We start from the raw sequence: 16,677 nt of genomic DNA, 5'->3' as shown, positions 1-16,677 counted from the left end.
GGATGAAATATTAATTGGCGCGATTCACTAAGTGTTCAGATGCACAGATGAAGAAGGGGGTGGGGGGGTGGGGGGGGAACTAAAGTCTCGTCTCCGCTCACTGTCCGCTGCTTTGAACAACCGCAGGTCAGGCAGGGTCGGAGGAAGTGAGGGGACTGTGCGAGCGAACCCTGGGGAAGAGGGGGACTGAGCTTTCTCCTTGAAGTGAGGGAATGTGGCCTTGAGAGAGGAAGAGAGTGCCCTGGTGCTTCAGCACTTCCCCCTCTCTCTGTCTCCAGCTGTTTGGTGATCTGTCCTCAGGACTGGACTTAGAGCCAGGGTGGATACAGGACGTGGAGAGTGGGCTCCAGTAGCCCTGGGAGTGTCAGGGACCTTTGTTTCTCAGTCTCTCGCCTCATAGCTGGTAGCCAGGGGAACGCCCAGCCTACACAGCTGGATAAGGACACTGAAGGAGGGCTACTTCCTGTTACATGAACTCCCCGACATGCAGAGAAGACATGGAGAAGTGTATAGAGCGCAGGAGTAGCTGCACTCCTAACCCTAACTCCTGGGGAGATTTTGGAATATGAATAAATCCAAAGTATTATTTAAAATATTCTACTTGGCTGTAGAAGTTGAGAAGCACTGACAGCTTTGCAAGGATACAGCAGAAGAAGAGAGAGAGAGACACACAGAGAGAGAGAGACGGAGAGAGAGACACAGAGAGAGAGAGACAGAGAGAGAGACAGAGAGAGAGAGAGAGAGAGAGAGAGAGAGAGAGAGAGAAGAAGGCTGAGCAGTCAGTAAATTCAGCCAGTGTTGCTGAGACCACCTCATTCACCAATGACTGTAATCAAAACAAGTGTATTTCCTCTGGTGAGACTGGAGTCCAGTGTCATTTAAGACCTGACCATGCCAACTCTGGATAATAGTGTCTGCTAAAATGACTAAATGCAACTAGCAGCCTTTTCATTGGTTGGATGATTGGCATCAGCTCACAACTGTCTGAAAAGAGGATTCGTACCAAATGTATATTTAATAAGAGCCTCGCTCAAGAATTCCATCTAAATGCTTCTGCCTTACAGCACGGTTCTCAAGGGCACAGTAACTCAGATTTGAAATCTACTGCTGGTGCATGGCAGTGTGAGCAGAGAAGCCAGTTAGAGTAAATGATGTTTTCCCTCCAGTTGAATGAGTGCAGCAGTACCAGTGTGGCTGGGGGACAAGGCCTGGCCAGGCCTAAACATGGATCCCCATGTTCTGTAACTCGACAGACTTTATACTGGCACAATGAATGCCAGGAATTTAGGTCAAGGCAACAAAAGCAGGGTCCTGTCACGCATTCGAGCTTCCAAACCTCAGGCCTGCGCTCCATGTTCCCAGAAACTATGAGGCATGAACAACACCCCCGTACCCCCTGTTCTCACTGTCACACCCACACGTATGCACACAGGCACACAGTTGAATGGGTAAAGCCCCCTCCATGGTCAGGGGTGTTTCCATGTTCTGTGGTGATTGGGGGGGGGGGGGGGTCTTTTATCCTTCTTGGGAATGCTGGCCTAGCCCAATTTCCACACACACACACACACACACACACACACACACACACACACACACACACACACACACACACACACACACACACACACACACACACACACACACACACACACACACATACACTCATACACACACACACATACACTCATACACATAAGCAGACATACAGTAAACAGACACACTCCTTTCATTTAGCGGGGCCTCTACGGACAATGGAGGTAGAGGTATTATCACTTACCTCTAGAAACCAAGTAGCCTACTGAGTTGCCACACACACGCACACACATTCTCTATGTTTATAGAACAGGGCAGTCTTTGTGTCCTGGTTGTCAGGTAGTGTTAGCGCTGTCATATCTCTGGGGAGCGCCATCCTCTCAGTCTGCTGCTACGAGGCAGAGCATCGCAGGATGACCAGGCTGAACAGACAACACAACAATGGCCGTCTTTGTGGCTTGTCAGCCAGGCATTAGCGCTGCCCGTAGTGAGGGCGGAGGGGCCAGGCGGAAAACAGAGCCTCATTAAATACAGAGAGAAAACAGAGGAGTGATGATGATGCAATGCCTCATGGGAACCCTCCCACTTCCCTCCCCTGTCCTCACTTTCGTGATTTCTCTCCCTCTCTCCGTATCCACATGCCTGCCTCCCTTGTTCTCTCCCTCCACCTCGTCATGGAGTCTCATCAGCACAGCTCATCCCCACCGGACTCCGCCGAGATCTCTGAGATCACTTCCTGAATAGCAATCAGCCTCTCCCCTCCCATCTCCCTCTTCTCAACCTTTCGAGTTTTTTTCACCAGCCACTTTTCCACCGGTCACCTGTTCACCTGCCCCTCCCTTTCCTCCCTCTCTCCCTCCCTCCACTCACCTAGCGAGCTGCCTCATATGAATCTGTCAGGCTGTCAAGACATGGCTGAGATCTTTCTGGCTCCCCTTTCTGTCTCTGCTAATAGCTGTCTCATACAGAGAGGAGAGGAGGACAGAGGAGAGGGAAGGAGAGAAGGGGAGAGGAGAGGAAAAGGGAGGAGGAGAGGAGGTACATCCCATGTGAGTGCTTGAGAGGATCTTGTTAAGTTTAAAAGCGATCCCTAAAGTGCAAACAGTCACACAAAGTTGCAGAAAGCATACTGCACCCAGAGCTAGAGTGAGCCAGAAACAGAGAAGCGCACTAGGCATCCCATCAATCTCCCGTGCTCCCAATAGCACCTTTAGCTCGCTGTATCTGCCAGTTCAACATGAGAAACTGCTCACTGACTCTCTGTTCCAGCTCAGGAACTTTCCCATCCGTCAGCTTGCAGCCTAGTGTTACAACTATTAAAAAGCGTGTAAAAGTTCTTCATAAAAAAAAGAGACCTTTAAAACCCACTGGAGCCTAATACCACTTCCCTGCAATACCAGACCCGTTTTACAACTCTCCAAGTATTATGAAACTAACATGCTGTCACTCCCAACTCAATCGCACCTGGGCCAACCTGAGAGAGAAGGTAAGGGTAGAGCTAGTGAGAGTATGTATGGGTGAACGTGTGTGGTGAGTATGGAGAGCCCTGGAGAGAGATGAGGGTGGCATTGGGAGGCTAATGAGGCTGGTCTGTGACAGCCGAGTGCCCGAGGTGCTGGTGGCAGAGCTTGCAGAGCGTTAATTAGCACATCGTTGGGCTCACTTGGAAACCTTGGACTGGTGAAACCGCACCTCTACCCCGCCTCGGCAACCGACAGACCTGCGCTTGGACAAGACTGGCAGTGAGACAGGTCCACAGCAGCTACAGGTCCTGTCACCGGTCTCCTCCTCTGTCCACCCACCCTCCACTCCTTCCCTCAGAATGAAAGAGGGTGTGTGTGTGTGTGTGTGTGTGAGGCCGGGGGCTGTGCTCCAGCCTCTAGAGGCCTGGGGCTGTGCTCCAGCCTCTCTAGACGGTGGGCTCTAATGAGGATGACTGGAGCTGCTGTGAAGTCAATTAGTCAGAGCAGGGAAGCAAAAAGGGAGATAGAGATGAATAGCTGACGGAGGTGTGGAATGAAAGGGTGGAGAAAAGAGGAAGTCAGGGCCCCAGAACTCCCTCTCCTCCCGTCACATACTCTGGATCCCTGAAGAAATCCAATGAAATCGTGAGGAGAGGGTGGCATGTCTGCTGGGCAGGATGCTGCTAGTGACCAGGCCCGAATCTCCAGCAGCTCCTCGCGTTCCTCTGCTCCCACTGCTCCTTTCTGCCATCCATCATTCCATTTCTACACTGTTCTCCCTGTTCTCTATTCCACCTAGCACTCAGTTTCCATCAACTATTCTACACACACCACCTTGTGTTTAGTCTGCCCATTCTTCTTCGTCAAAGCACAGGAGGAGACTTGTTTTTGCCAGAAACGTAATCAGACGCACTTTGAACGCGGGGAGCTTTTAATAGCAGCAGCCATAATCGTCAGCACCCTTTAGCGACGAGCGCAGATGGTCGCCCCGGCGTCTCACGTTCGCAAACACGCGCGCTGCCGAGACTGACTAGCCTGCGACTGCTGTCTGGCCGCACAGGACACCCAGTGTCTCTGCTGCGAGCGTGCACGCCGTGGGGACCCTCAGGGAAGGCACACTCCTGTCCCATTGCCATTAGCTGTTTTTTTCGCTGTGTAGACAGTACTAAAACACCTTGGAGAGCAGGTTGTGAGTGGGAGTGTGCGCGCTGCACCGCTTTGCTCAGGGCCAGCGCTCCAGTGAATAATGCTTTGGTGGCAAGTCTTCCTCTCAGCGGCTGGGACATTATCTCCGAACAAAGCTGTGATGTCATATGGTGAGGGGGAGGTGGGGCGGGGGCGCAGGAAGCGGGGGGGGGGACCACTGAGAGCAGGATGAGGGATTTCCACCAGCTCGAATCCGTCGAGAAACTTCGTCGAGAACCCCCGGGGGAAGAAGCCTGGCGGGGCGGCGTGTCGGGACAGGGAGCATGCTGGGAGAGAAGGAGTCCCGAGGCTCAAGCCTGGACTGGATGGGGGGGCCGAGGGGGAGGTGCACCGTCCTGCCCCTGTCACCCGTGAACGGGGCTCGCACTCGCAGCGATCGGTGGAGGACGTTGGCAAGAGATGGGAGATGTTCCAGCGAGGACGTCAGCCTGCAGAGTGCCTGGCAGCTACCTGAGAGCAGCCATGATGGGTGGAGAGGACACACGCATCAAGCCAGGGTGAGGACGACTGTTCTCTCTCTCTCTCTCTGTTTGCCTCCCTACCCTCCCTCCCGGAGCTCAGTCTCCCTCCTCCTCTCCTGTCGGCTTCAGACTCTTGCTCCGGACATCAGATGCATTATTGATGGCTCTAACAACTAACCCCCTTGTGGAGCAGACGGCCAGGATGAACACCTTACATGAAAACATGCGCCCAACATGAGAGAGGGTGGTCGGAAGGTGGGAGGCGGCATTTGTGTGTGTGCGAGTGCGCATGTGTTTGTGATTGAGTCTTGTGTGTGTGTGCATGTGTGTGTGATTGAGTCTTGTGTGTGTGTGCATGTGTGTGTGATTGAGTCTTGTGTGTGATTGAGTCTTGTGTGTGTGTGTGTGTGTGTATGTGTGTGCACAGCCAGGTTCTCCTGCTCAGCAGCCTTGCCTTGTGTCTTTTGTGTTGGACACGTCTCAGTGTAATCTGGAGAGAGAGGCTCCTCTCTGCTCTCTGGCTCATCCAAGACCTGCTCCGTATCTGCACTATCTGCTCCCGCACCATTCACTCCGGGCGGGGAGGGGCAGATAGGGAGGGGAGAGGGAGACAGTGGGGGTGAAGGGGTGCGAAAGAGATGGAGGGAGGGAGGGAGGGAGAGGAAGATAGAGGGAAGACAGAGAGTGAGATAAGGAGACAGAGGGAGAGAGGGCGAGAGATATAGAGATGGAGAGAGAGAGAGACGAAAGAAGTACTGAACTATCTCAATGCCATCATTATCTCCTCCATGTCTCTGACAGCCATCTCTACATCCTGGGTCTCATACAGACAGACGTATGATAGCAGAATGAGGGGGACCAGGCATGGAACGACCAATCTAAAGATCTTTTGGTTCAAATCTTTCGGTTTGATCTGTCAGAGGGAAAGAGAAGGAAGGAGGGAGAAAAAGGTTGAGGGAAGGACGGAGGGAGAGAGACAGAAGGACAAAGAGAGAGAGAGAGACAGAAGGACAAAGAGAGAGAGCGAGAGAGAGAGAGCGAGAGAGAGAGAGAGAGAGAGAGAGAGATGAGGGGGGGGTTGATACTCAGGCAGTCTGATCACTCCCTGTCTCATGGATTAGAATTTAGGAAGGCCAGGGAAAGTGTGCTGTACTCCTAAACCTCAATAACTAGCTGTCAGTGACAATACAGCCAGCCATGCATCAAACATTCCTGGAGAAAGGTGTGTGTGTGTGTGTGTGTGTAATAAAGGGGAGGGGGGTACAAGAAGAAGTCAGAAACCACTGCAGCTGCAGCATCACACTGCCCCCCCTGGGGAGGGCCCAGTAGCATGGGAAGGGAAACTTTAAGTTAACTATATGCCAACTATAACCCTCACTGGAATCTGGGTTTGTGGCATCTCACTTTATGAGCCATTGCATATCTGATCTGAAGGCATTCACTCTCTGTACAGTGATGAATACGTTTTATCACTAATCTCCAGCCCTCTGGCTCTAGCGTCTGTGTGTGTGTGTGTGTGTGTCCTGCTCAGCCAGTGCTGGAGTCAGAGGAATGTGGAGGTGGGTGGAAGAGTGAGAGAAGTTATTCTTGTGGGCTGAGGAGCAGCTCGGTCTGTTTCTGTGACCTCTTGGCGGCCAAATGCGTGACTCACGTGGGTCTTACAATAACGCTGCGGCCGCGAGCCTACTCCAACACACGCACGCTCCTCCATTGTAGCAAAAAGAACAGAGCTTCCTGTGGTGTCGGCGAGGCGCAGAGCTTAGGAGACTCTGGGAACAGTGTGTGTGTGTGTGTGTGTATCAGCAGCTCCTGTCGTTGATGTGCTTTGTGTGTGTGTGTAGGAGGACAAAGGAGGACGGAACACGCTGGAATAACTGAACTTTCTCTCATTGTGGGGGTGCTGCCCAGTGCATGAACACACCCATGAAGATTTGACACACACACACACACCACACACACCACACGCACACCCCACGCTCCGCATCATGGGGTTCACTCGTGGTCCGAGGGACCACTCTCCTACATTACATCCATCCATCATGTGTAGAGTCTGGGGCCCAGAGAGCACTGATCAAGCCTGCTCCGATCACAGGAATGAGCTGTCTGCCTGCCTCCCTGCTTGGCTGGCTGCCTGGCTGGGGCCCTCACAGCCCCATGTCCACACCACCAGGACCGGGGGCGACCTGGGGGTGGGCCTGGTGCATGTCCAGGGATGCAGCTTTAACAGCAACACCGGGAGAGGAGACGGGAGCCAAGGGGGGGGGAGCGAGTGCCAGTGTTCAGCCAGTGAACTGGCATTTAGCTCCTGATTTATCTGTTTTCCTTTGAAGGCAAGTAAGAGTCTGCTGGGTAATGTGGACAGGCAGCTGAGAGGCCGAGCAGATCAGACACTCTAGGGATGAAAGGGCTCCACTGACCCCACAGCAGCCAGCTACAGAGGACATGGTACACACACACACACACACTTCTGTACTTCTTCTGTACAACTTCTGCCTGAAGTTGTAAGCTGCTGTAAGAGTCACTTTGAATATTATAAATCTTCCCGGTCCCAGAGGACGGATGCTGGTGATTAGGGAAATATTTGTACGTGGTTGGAGAGAATCAAGTGGAATGGAGCGTGAGGGGAAAAGTGTTCAGTTAAGGAGAGTTGTAACGTTATCAGTCTCTGTGCGAATCAGCCAGCATCCACACACCCAGCCAAGGCTGGAGCACAGCCGATCTGGAGACAGAGTGCTGGTCATGGACCAGAACGCCCAGCTGATATAGGACTTCCAACGAGTGGAATACTGCACGTCCCACTCAGGTGAAAATACTGCGGCTCTTCCCACCTGCTACCCTGAATAGAGTGGATACATGATCACGTTGTTCCTGTAGTTCTTTTGTTGTTATTCTTATCACAAATAAAGTCACAGAGGGCTTGTAACCTATTTTATGGTATGTTACGCCTATGTTATGTTATGAGTTTCAACCCTCCAACTTGATGTTGGATCATACTCTCAACTATAGAACCACTATAGATTACAGTAGGGTGAGTGAGTTTGAGTGTGTCTGGGCTGGGGCTGAGCTGGGACTGGGACTGGGCGAGATGAACAGGCCTACCATGTGGTCCACTCCATTGCTGTTGATATGATGTCATAGCTGGCTTGGAGGAGCTGACGTTCCGTGTGGTCAGAACAAGAGATGATGATGAACACCATGTGTGATTGTCATGGCCTGGTCCCCTTGAGTCACACGCTACACACACATACACCCACACATACACACTCAGGGGTGGCACCCTCAGGACTGAACAGAGGGGGGAACTGTGGAATGCAGTTGGCCCAAAGATTCCTCAGAGTGGGTCTGACTGGATCTGGGTCAGCTCGCATCCAGCTTGCATGATCTAAAACACAACTTCAGCAAACTCAATACTTGACTCAGTGATGACTCATACATCACTAGGGGATTGCCTCATTCATAACTTCACCCATGATTCATCAATAATATCAGATAACGCACAGCAACACTGTCTGAGAGAGTACAATGTGTTTGAGATGTTAAGAAAATGGATAACAGAAAAGTATTTGTGTGTGAACAGTGTATATAGTCAGGCATGCTAACAGGTCAGGGTTAAAAAAGGCTGATAAGGATATGGCGAACCCCCGACCCTCAAGCGGGGTCCGGGGGCATGCTCCCCCGGAAGGAAATGTTTAAAATTTTAAAGTTCAACGCATCAATCTGGTACACTTTGAGAGCAAAATTAAGAGGCTAGATCCATATAGAATCTGTGCTCTTGTAAACAATGTCATGTTCTTTTAACCATAAAATGCTGTGTTGGCCACGGCTACGACCCCCCCCCCCCGGCCACATTTTCTCATCGGATCTGCACGAATCACGTAGGTTACCCATTTCGGTTTCAATAGGGTGAATTTCACTGAAAGGTGAGGAGTTTGCATGCCTGACATAGTGCATGTGTGTGTCCCCCACCACACACACACACACACACTTTTAATATCCAGTGACAGCTGAAAACATGTCATCTCCTACCTCATACAGGAGTCTAAAGTGGCTACAAAGCAACCTCACTCCCACAGCATTCCTTTTTATCAACATGAGATGACACAACATCCCCAGCAGCCAGCCAGCAAAATAAGTGGCCTTTCTACAGTGGCCATATACAGTGACAGCTAGAGCTGCTACATTAGCTGGAAGCTTCCAGCTAATGTCGGTTCTTCCTGGGTTCACTGCCTGCATGGCTCCTACCTCCCACCTCACCACCTCTGGGGTTTTGTCATCGGTGAAAACAACATCCTCCTATCTCCATAGCACCCAAAAGAAGATAACTAACTCAGGCTCGTACGCCCAGACTCTACCGAAGGCTTAACAAGCAAGCAAAACCACACGCCGAGCAGCAGTGGGACTAACATGAAGGGGGAATGTCTCCTAATGTTTCCAAAGCTAGGGAGTGTCAACAGTGATGGCAGGGGCCCTGGTATTAATCTCACTCACTGCCAACACTCCAAACGCTGGGCTGTTGGGCTGTGACATTCCCATCGCATACAGTGGCAGGGGGTGTGAGGGCGTGCGTGACTTCCAGAGCGGCGCAAAGCCGTCACTGTCACATACGGACGCGGTCAAGACAATCTTCTTCCAAATCAGCGATGGGCCATCCTAATGTGCCAGAGCCGAAAGGTTTGTACAAGACTCATTACAAGGCTGCAGCTAGGCCCGGACGGACCGACGGAGAGGGGGAGACACGGCGGGGAGGGGGAGACACGGCGGGGAGGATGAAAGCCAAGGATTCCCAGGTGAGGAGAATCCATTAGGCTTAATTACAGTGACCTGACTCCCCTTTGTAGGAGTTGATATCCCCGCGTGAGGAATGCCAGCCATTTGGAAGACAATGATAAATTTAATTAAGTGTGAGCGAACTGTGCCGAAATTCATACCGCTCTACAAGATAATCCTCTTTCCCTGAAAATAGTTCAAAAACAGGATTAGCGGCTGAGGAGAGGAGAGCAGGGCCTGGATTCTTAGGGGAAGAGCCGCTTCCCCTAAGAATCCAAGAGGGGAAGAGGGGGTGGGGGGGGGAGAACTTTGACCATAATTCTCAGATCAGTTCCATCCAGCCTCATGCCCAGTGTTGTACCACCAGGGTCTATGAAGCTACACAGAAGCCCTGGCTCATAGATGGACCCAATCCAGCCGTTCACTGAAGCATGAACAGAAACAGACAGATCCCACAGATTATAATCCAGCCTGTTAACCGAGGTCAACAGAGAGTGAGGCCTCCATGCGGGCCTAGTCTGTAATCATCTCTGTGAGGCCAGAGGCCCTGTCAGCAGACAGGTGTCTAGGACTGGTCATGAACACTGAGACAGTGCGTGTTGACATGAGCGAGTCTCCCGGTTTCCAATTACAACTGCACATTAATACCAATCAGCACACAGGTGGTGGCTGTGATTAGCTCTGCTTGGGGAGCATGCGTGATGACATCTGTTCGTCTGACGCTCCACTGAGTGTTTGGATGTTCTGGTTCACGCTGGCTGATCAAGGATGGGCAGGGTGGGGTGTGGGTAGGGCTGGGCATGGGGGTGGGGGCGGGAGATGAGGGGGGAGAGGGATGGGGTGCCGGGTGCCAGAAAGCACCTCACGAGATCTAAAGCCTACTGCTTAGAAGACAAGGTTTGACAGGTGGGCTCTGCCTCCTCTCTCATCTCCAACACACGAGCACAACCCACAAGGGGAGATGATGTCAGCTATTCTTTCTGGAAGATACTGTTCTAAAAATAAAGAATCCTTCCCAGCTTGTCAGCTCAGCCAGAAAGAGATCCACACAATCAAACAAACAATTGTGAAGATAAAGGGCTTATTGAGATCAATGAAAAAGACACGGGCGAGAGGAAATGCGTGTGTGAGCGTGTTTGTGTTTGTGTGAGAGTGGTGAGTAGTACTGTGTAAACGAGCTCTGACGTTTTGTGACTTACAGCCGGTCACCTTGTTGGCTGTTTTGTTGCAGACCTCAGGGCCTGTTCCTACGAGACTGTTCCCCATGGTCCACATGTTTAGACCTCACTACTGACCAGTGACCAAAGAGATGGATGGCTGTAGTGCAGTGCTCTGGGAGGCGTGTCAGAGCTGGAGTCATCTACAGGCTAATTGGTCAAGCCAAGGTGAGCTGACCTGAGCCAGCCCAGAGAGGAGGGGGGCAGGGCTGGGAGGGGACAGTCATCCAACAGAAAAAAAACTGACACTGAAAGCATTCAGATTTCCACGGCTGCCCTCCTCTCAGACTGAGCTAATTAATCACCATGGGAATTGTGCGCATGCAGGGCAACAATGATTATAATTTTTCAGAGTTATTAAACTGAAGGGGGCATGAGTAAATGGTAACGCTTAAAGGCCAATCTTCTTAATATACAGGGAAGCAGAGCTGGGAGGAGAGGCTCATTCAGAAACCTACTGTAAATACATTTTCAAGAACCAGCTTTAAATGGCGAAAGAGGTTGACATTAGGAAATGCAGCAGAATTAATTTCTACAGCCGCACAAGGTTCTTGTTAACGTGCCAGAGGGCATTCATCTGAATCAGCTTTTCCTGCTCATTGGGTCTAATGTATTTAATCTAATCATCCGAAGGTCAAATCTAATACCTGTAAGAAGTAAGAACATGTCTAAAACCACAGACCTGACATGAGGTTCCTACCTCCTGGTCAAACCTTCTAAGGAAAGCTGAAGCGTGATTGGCTGGGAGAGTCGTGGCCGGCGCTGGCTGCTGTGCAGGCCTCTCTGCTGGAGCCCCTCGTCGATGAGGCTCCACCCACAGAGGGATATTACAGGGATAATCAATGAGAGGGAGCCTAGCAGTGTTCTCACTGATATCTGGACACCCCCACCCAGACAATAGAGGTGCAATACCTCAACTCTGCTCTAAGGAAGCTGGATGTGTCTGAGCTCAAGGAGGAGCTGCAAACAAACTCCCCCCCCCCCAACTCACACACACACACACACACACACACACACACGTGTGTGTGTGAGCAGAGTGTTTATTGTGAAGAAGGGTTTGAACTCAATTCAGTTCAAAAGATCAATGTTCATATTTAATCCAATAATACATAAATCCTGTACTTCCATTTGGTGAGGGTTCCATTTTCTGCAGTCTCGCCTCTCTGACAGACTTCTCTGTTTGATAGAACCCTCTCAGAATGCTCTCCCTCTTTTTCAGCCAGGCTGGGCTCGATAAAGGGCAGAGCAGGTTGTGAAGATGAAACGACCACTTCAAAAGACAGGACAAACACAGGTGGCACGCATTAACAGCTAAAACAAGGATCCACCCTCCACAGAGACTGGAAAAGCAGGCGATGCCAGTCCCACTGCCGTCCAGCCCTACCACCCTGGCCACCAGGAAAGCGACTTGGAAATTAGCCCAGCTTGGATCCATCCCTCTGGAATATAATGAAAAACACTAAAAAACAGCTTCTAGGTATGGGAGGTGGAACACAAATGGAACACAAAAGAGAAAGTAAAAGACTAACAATAATTGAATTCTCAAAGCATGAATGTTACAGCAGCACATATTGCATGCAACTCGCTGTAGGGTCTCTTTGAATGAGAATAATAACCAAGATGAATGAAAACCAGCCGCAGAGAGGAGAGGGAAGGGAGCGGAGAGGCATCAAAGACGTGCACGTCTCTGCTGCTATGATATCACCACGTGTCAGATGGAGCCTGGGAAGACTGCATATTCAATCAGTATCCACCTCCACATACACGCCGCATAAATATTGGATGCAGCTCACGCCGAGCAAGTTCATGCACACACTGCGCCGTCCATGATGGCATGGGGTGGAGAGAGAGAGAGAGAGACAGAGAGAGACACACAGAGAGAAAGAGAGAGAGAGACAGATAGAGACACAGAGAGAGAGAGCGAGAGAGAGAGAGAGAGAGAGAGAAAGAGAGAGAGAGAGAGAGAAAATGAGAAAGAAAAAATGAGAGAGAGAATAAGTAGGCTACGGTTGGAGAATGCCAGAGGAGAGAAAAAGATAGAGAGAAGTCCTACAACCTTACAAGAGTTAGAGAAGCTGACTGTCTTCGTAATTGAGAAATGATCCACTTCTATCCTGTGTGGTTACGAAGAGAGAACCGGGGGGAGAGCTGGGAGACATCAGATTATCATCTGAATGGCTTCTCTCAGAATGGTTCTCTCTGAGCACCTCGGTTTGGGCCCCTGAGCATTGTGGGGGGATGATAAGAGTGAGGTGAGAATGAAGAGATGGGGATAAGGGAGAGTTGCAATTGAAGAAGAGAAGACGAGAGCTTCTATCTCAAGGGGCCCTCTGGGAGATGCGGTCCAGGTAACAGTGCTGGCGGAGACAATGTTGTTCAGTTCTCACCATCTCTGCTATAAGGAGCCACACACTGCTTCTGCCGCTCAAGTTTCTTTCCTCTCTTCTCAGGACTACAACTTTAGAGGTTTTTCATGAACATATAGGTTCCATAGTTCATGGTCTTGTCACGTAAAATAATGTCCTACAAAACATTGACGTATCCATAAAGGCGAAGCAGTACACAGGGTGAGGGTACAGTGATGTCCTCATAGCCACTCACTCAGGGTTTTACTATCCTAGCTGACGGCAGATTTATGTCGGACCGCCCTCACAGCAGCAACACGGAGAAGCTGTCGTTGTAGCTGCTCTCCCAAAGGCCAATCAGGCGTGCTACTCAGAACAGTCACGTCCTGCCTGTCCTTGAAGCCTGGCACCATAAAGCTCCTGATGCCTGCTGGACCCTGGTGCATCACAGCTGTAGCCCCAGGCCTGCAGGTCCACTCCTGACCATCCCAGTCCCACACAGGGAGCTCCTCCCTGGGATCCTCCTGGTCGGCTCCTGCCCCCTGGGGACATGACAGAAAAGGTCCCCTCTCTTCCTCCACGCAGGGATCAGAGCAGCTCCCCTGGGTCCTGCCAGCAGGCCAGGGTTGACAGGAGCTCGGCTATGCTCCCTTGACACACACGCAGGTCATACACACCAGGTAGCTGCCTCGACACACACAGTTCAGTCAAGACACCCCCCGTGATTGATTTCACCATTTATTCATACACATGAGAATGGGTTTCGCTTTGGCGGAATGGATGTACATGGGGAAGCGCTCCCTGCCTTCACTGCATCATGCATGACGTGAGGCAGGAAGCAACGAGTGAAATCCCCCACGGGGAGAACAGACAGACAACATGGGGGAGAAGGGGATGGCGGTGGGTGGCAGCAGCGCAGAACACTAAGGTAATCGAGGATGCGTGTGCGTGCATGTGTGCGACTTTATAGTGCCGCCTATTCAGCTAAGCCTATGGGCTAAGAACACGGCGATGGGTGAGGTGACGCCCACTGCCCGAGTGCCATGCCTGAACTAGCTTGGCTCATGTCGTACACACGAGGGCCAAGACTCCCCTGGAGTGGGGCTACTGCCTGGGGGAGATCGCACCCTCATCATCCCTGGTTGGAGTGACAGGTTGCCATGTAGCATTCTAGCATGTTATAGGGTATAGCTCATGGTTTAGCTCAGTTCAAGAGGTTGCAGGTTCAAATCCCCTCCTGTACTGTATGTTGCTTTGGATTGTCTGCCATAGGAATCTGTTATTAGTACTACTATGTCTAGACCAGAGCAGCAGGAACCACCAAAGCCAGAGAAAATATTTACACAGCAACATGGTCACTCATCATGTGACCATGCATGTAAAACAGCTTTGAGAGAGCATTGTTTAGAAGAGTATGTACAGCAGGATTAGACCCTCAGTAAAACATATCACAGTCATCCACACATGTTTATTTGTATATTCCTATTAATTTAACAAAAAGTAATAGGAATGCTAGCTATGATGGTTGCACTAGTGTTAGATGTGGCATGACGTAGCTTCTTGCTGTAATCCTTGCTGGGAGTCAGTTGGCTGAGCGGTTAGGGAGTCGGGCTAGTAATCCGAAGGTTGCCAGTTCGATTCCCGGTCACGCCAACTGACGTTGTGTCCTTGGGCAAGGCACTTCACCCTACTTGCCTCGGGGGAATGTCCCTGTACTTACTGTAAGTCGCTCTGGATAAGAGCGTCTGCTAAATGACTAAATGTAAATGTAAATGTAATCCCGTTCCTGTATAATCATCATCTCTTTATTCTATTCTAACGTTAAATACATACTTGGCTTTAGAGAAGTAAAACGACAAGACCTCTGTTGTTACTTATCTAACACTATCTTTGAACAGACAGGAAATCAATGGACAAAGAGCTGAAAGGGTCATAACTCTGCCAAAAATGAGGGCTGCTTTCACGCTGTGAAAAGCTCACAGTGTTACTTGCAGATACATCTGATTTCCCAATAAAGCTGAGTCACTCCTGCTGAAAGAAAGTAGAGAGAGATGTCTCTACCATTAAGCCCATGGAGCTGGCAGGCTGCTGAATCAAGGTCACATTGGACAATGTGGGGCTGTTAGCATAGCTACAATGAGAAGGAAGTAGAATGTTCAAAAGTAGACATTCTTTCAAATTCATTTCTGAGTGACGGTTTTCTTACCTGAAGTGAACAAAAGATGAGTTGAGGCACATGAAAGAGAAGGAGAACGAGAAGTCAGTTAGGGATCAACACCAGTACTCCAGGCACTAGCATTGCTTTAGTGACACCAATGTTGTCAATAATGTAGACAATGATTCCAAGGACATTCTTAATAATCTCATCTAATCCGTCTCATTCATGAAACACTTGATAAAAAATTTCCTTATTTCTCATTTGCAAAATGCAGCACAAACAAATGGTTAGGCCTCCTTAGTCGAGATTCCTACGGGACCAGAAGTGTGTTTGATTCGTTCTCCAGCAGGGTGAGGGTCCCAGCCAGGACGGGTCTGACAGGTTCTGCCCCGTGGCCCAACTAGGTGTGACAGGGTCTCTGACCCGGAGTTTTCTGACCTTTTCAGCTCCACACAATGTGCTAGCACTGGAACAAACAGCCGAAAACCACAGAGGAAGGATGAATGAAACCCAATAGCGTCCACATCACACATGGTGATGTACTGTGTCTTTACAACCAACCACCCCACAGGGGATGGTGGGTTAGAAACCCCCTGGGGCGGAGGATATCCAGGCTAGTGTGATTGGATGGTGATAGGTGACATTGCATTCAGAACAACCTCTGTCATTCCATTTCCAACAGAGGAGCAATGCTTGCTGCTTTCTCTCTGAGTCTCCGAGAGGACGAATAATGGACTGCTCGCTGTGACACCGTGCAGAGAAAGAGAAAGAGAGAGAGAAAGAAAGAAAGAAGAGAGAGAAAGAGATAGAGAGAAAAAAAGAGAAAGACACACAGTTCTGAATCTGTTATTCACAGTTGTTATTCATATTCATCAGATTTAATTGGTGAGTCGTCTTCCCCTGAATGTATTGATGCTCCATGTATTAAAATGCAAAAAGAATCACTGTCTTCAAGCACACAGTACTCCTCTCCATAACAGCAATAGGAATAATGGTTTAATTGTACAGTATGTTCAGTAGTACATTATACTACTATACTATACTTCTAGTGCCACGGTTTAAACTACAGAATCTCAGATGAGATCATGTGTATGTTAACCACTACTAAACTTGAAAGGTGAAGGTATGAGAGCATCACACGCACATCCTCATGGCACACTTAACTTGACTGCCTCTGTCTGTGTGAGAGTTAAATGGGTTGGGGTGGGGGGGGGGGTGGTTGGGGTGGGGGGGGTGGTTGGGGTGGGGGGGGGGGGTTGGGGTGGGGGGTGGTTGGGGTGGGGGGTGTGGGGTGTGGGGGGGGGGTGGTTGGGGTCAGCCAGCGGGGTGACCCCCCACAGCAGCTTTAATAAGCACACACATGCACCAGGACATTGCCAGGGACTTAGCAGTTCTCTGCATCCAACTGCCAATTCCAGCCTGCTACACAGAGAAAGCACGGAATGTGATCCCTGTTTGAACCCAAAAGGCTGTCTTTGTTTCCATGGCTCAGTTGTACCTGAGGTTGTAGCCTTGCATGTTAGACAG

The 16,677-nt window shown here is 50.3% G+C and overlaps 1 protein-coding gene across 2 annotated transcripts in view; it reads right to left on the bottom strand.

Moving 5' to 3' along the window:
- The window catches only part of magi3a (membrane associated guanylate kinase, WW and PDZ domain containing 3a), an 88,919-nt gene that overhangs the window by 35,177 nt on the left and 37,065 nt on the right, over window positions 1-16,677 (bottom strand). The gene's annotated exons all lie outside the window — the stretch shown is intronic.

Source organism: Osmerus mordax, chromosome 7 (assembly GCF_038355195.1).
Source record: "Osmerus mordax isolate fOsmMor3 chromosome 7, fOsmMor3.pri, whole genome shotgun sequence".
Lineage (NCBI taxonomy): Eukaryota > Metazoa > Chordata > Actinopteri > Osmeriformes > Osmeridae > Osmerus > Osmerus mordax.
Note: the sequence above shows the minus strand (reverse complement) of the source record. Positions and strands in the feature narration are given on the sequence as shown.